Below are 3,802 nucleotides of genomic sequence, written 5' to 3'. Positions count from 1 at the left end.
CTGTCCATAATGAATCAAAATAAGTTTACAATTTGAGAGTCTGGAAAAAAACTATTTCCTCCGGTACAGCTTTGTTGTGTGGGAAGGAAAAATTCGGTGGTTCAAAGGGCATAAGTCTGTACACAGGAAGGATCTTTATTAAAACACTCAAGTGAATTGCAACAGGGATAACACAAACTAGTATTCTCAATCACAGAACACAGTATAATCAGTCACATCGGACTTAACACTACAGATACTAGCAACTGTGTACAGACTCTGTACAAACCAGTCATATCGAATTTAACTCTACTGATACTAGCTACAGTGTTCAGACATAACAACCAAGGATTACAATACACTACCCACCATTCCTTGTCTAACGTGGACAGGACAGCCCTTATCCCTGTGTAGTACAATCCTTTCTAATAACTCCTCCAGTGTTGTCCTCAGTTCACAACCTGGACTGGAGCGAGGTTCATCTCAGGACCGAAGAGCAAAGAGAAAGAGCTACTACATGTGATGGACTTCCTAGTACAGTAAGCTGGAGGGACCTATCCATGTAATCTCTAGGTGATAAAAGGGACTAATGGTCAGATGTGCACTAATGGTTGGCAGAGTCCCACCTTGATTGGCAGGTGATGAGACTTCCAACTTGATTCCAGAGATCACGTGATCCTTAACAATCTCACCAGGTTCCAGGTGGAGAGGTTACATGACCTGCAGAAATTACCAATATGCTGCAAGTCTTTTAGCAACAAGAAATGAGGAGAAAGAGGTGGTCAATGAAGTGGACAAAGAGAAAAAGGAAGAAACAGACAAAATGAGTGACAAGAGAACTAGAAGTAAAACGTGGAAAAGCTTTACTGCAATGCAAACTGTTATCATTTAGAATTCACCTCTTGAAAGAAAGCAGCCAAAATCATAATTTTCAAAATTAGTTAAACCACTGGATAGAAATGCAGAGTTGAAGGGAATGAGCTGGACAATGGGACGAACAAGAATATTCTTGCAGAAAGATAGCAGGGGCTTAAGGAGCTGAACCTATACCAAAATTCCTTCATTTTTCAATGTTCCGTATCCTGAATAAATTTATACCACTGCTCATCCTTTACAAGAACAACTTGATAACAGGCATGACGCTGAAGTAATGATCGTGCTCTTAGAAATTCACTTCCAACAAATACCTCTAACTGGTGGCAGAGAGTTTAACAGATTAAAATGATATCTAATCAGGAAGCATCCACTTTTCTCAAATACAGATGGAAATATTTAATCTCCTGTTCAATAAGGAAAGCTATTTGAGACCATTTAGCATGTAAATGCACTACTTAGACCATAGAGTTAATGGCAGCAGTAGAAAACCAGGTCACCCAAAGTCATGGGTTAATTATTGATTCAATGAATCATACAAAGTTCAAATCTTGGAAAATACTAACACCAAGAAATGGATTTGCTTAACCTCCAAATTTCAAAAGTATTTCTTATTAAAAGCACATTACTTTGATCCATTGGCCATTAACAGTCTGCAAAATGGTTCTACAGTAAAATCCGTTATCCAGAATTCAAGCAACTGGCAGCCTCAAGTGGAAAATAAATAGATAAAAAATACAGAAGTTTAAAACTGGCACACCTCGCCATTAGTTTGCAAATCACACTACACATAATCCCAAGCAACCGGTAAATTCACTTATCTGGCATCTACCAATCCCCATAGGTGCTGGATACCAGGGGTTTTAACGTATTAAGAAAAATGTGGATAGGAACATGGATGGGAGGGGAATGGAGGAATATGGAATGGGTGCAGTTCAGCGGGACCATGATTCGGCACAGACTACAAGGACCTTTTTTCTGTGCCAGAATCCAAAGCTCAGAAATAGCAGAGAAAATGCCTTGTTCAGATTTAACAGGATGTTTGTCTTTATCTGAAGTCAGCTACATGGCGAATTATGCAAGTTGTAGTAAAAATACACCAAGCTGGAGAAAAGCAGCAGGTCAAACTTTATATAGCAACAGTAAAAATACAGAACTGACATTTCAGGCTTGAGCTCTTCATCAAGTTATGGAAAACTGTCGCAGGCGACTGAGCAAAAGAGTACAGGAGGAGCTAGACTTCTCTAAAACCTCTGAGATAAAGGACAGATCGCCAGTGATATTGTGCAGTCTCTGAACTTTAAATCATTTAGCCTGCCAAAGTCCCATTTATAAATCCTTGATCTTTGAGGCCAGTAGGGTGCTTTTCCACATCACCCTTTTGGAAAGGTAAAAAAAATAAGCACATTTCATTGTGCTCCAAGGAGCGGACCCTGGATCAGATCGTGAACTTGGTAAAAAACCACGGCTTGCCCACACATTATTTCTTGGAGATCCTCCACAAATCCCAACATTTGCAGGAGCAAATTCTGAACATTATTCTGAGCCAGCTTGTATCCTTTTCACTCTTGTCTGAAGAGCTATGAGGAAGAACCTTGATGTTCACCTTCATTGCCTCCATGCTGGCTTGATATATAATCTTCCATTGTGCCTAATCCATTTCAACTTCAATATTTTCTCAAGTCATCATATTCAACAACCATAATTAGGTGTTCAGAAGGACAAAACCAATGACACCAACAGATTTTATTTCCCCCCCATACCTTGAAGTACTCAGGCTCAAAATGTCAGTAATATATTTTTACTTCCCATGGACGCTGTGAGATTTGCTGCGTTTTTACACCAACAGATCTAACCATTAGAATGTGGGACCTAAAGAGGAAGTTTAACTTAACCGGATTGTCTTATTTGGTTTTGGCCAAGTGTATCACTCCATCTATAAGGCTGCTCAAGATAATGTACAACTTGGCATCTTTCCTTAATCAGAAATCTGGACAGGGTGTTCAGTTTCCTGTCGGTTACAGCAGATATTTAAACAAATTGGCAATGTACTAAAAGTTACCACTCAGAACATCATAGAAGTTGGAATTGCTGGAAGATGGCCAACTATTCAGAGTTGAAGCAGACACATTGAATTGGTAGAATCAGCTACTGAGCATCCAACTTCACATTAATAAAGTTGCCCTCTGAAGCCAAGGCCACAGGGATCACAGTAGTTACCCCTGGACCAAATTGAATGCCTATGGGTTTACTGCCAATGGTTGTTAAGGTGTAGTAAGCTGCTTCTCTGATAATACAACTCAGCTTTGACCTTAGCAGGCTGTCCTAAATTCATAATACACTGTACATCATGCAGAGCTTTAAGTACCATTGCATAGAATATAGAACATAGAAATCTACAGCATGGTACAGGCAGGCCCTTTAGCCCAGTGTTGAGCTGACAATAATAACCTATTCTGCCAACTGCCTAGAAATTCCCCACTGCATGAGCCTCCACTTTTCTCTATTCCACGTACAGGTATACCCTGCTGTACACAAATTCACTTTTACAAAAGGATTTTTGTTTTTATAAAAGAGAGGCTGGTGGAACGGTCACAGGCAGCCACTGGGCAGTCACAGGCGGCCAAAACACATCGTCTTCCCAATTCTGGTAAAGTGAAATTACATTGTACATATATTATTTCTACTTTATAGACTGTGTATTTATATCATTCCTGCTTCATAAAGCAGGGTTTTCCTGTACCTATCTAAATCTCTTAAAAGATTCTATGGTAATTGCCTCTTCTACCATTACTGGCAGAGTATTCCATAAACTCACCACTCTGTGTGCAAAGAACCTGACTCTTGCACTCCTCCTGTTCTTACCCCCTAAGCATCTTAACACAATGCCCTCTGATGATGGTTATTTGAGACCAGGGAAAAAGCCTGTGGCCATCCACGCCTCTCATCA

This window comes from Narcine bancroftii, chromosome 2, assembly GCF_036971445.1.
Source record: "Narcine bancroftii isolate sNarBan1 chromosome 2, sNarBan1.hap1, whole genome shotgun sequence".
Lineage (NCBI taxonomy): Eukaryota > Metazoa > Chordata > Chondrichthyes > Torpediniformes > Narcinidae > Narcine > Narcine bancroftii.
The sequence above is the reverse complement of the archived record's forward strand: the minus strand, read 5'-3'. Positions refer to the sequence as shown.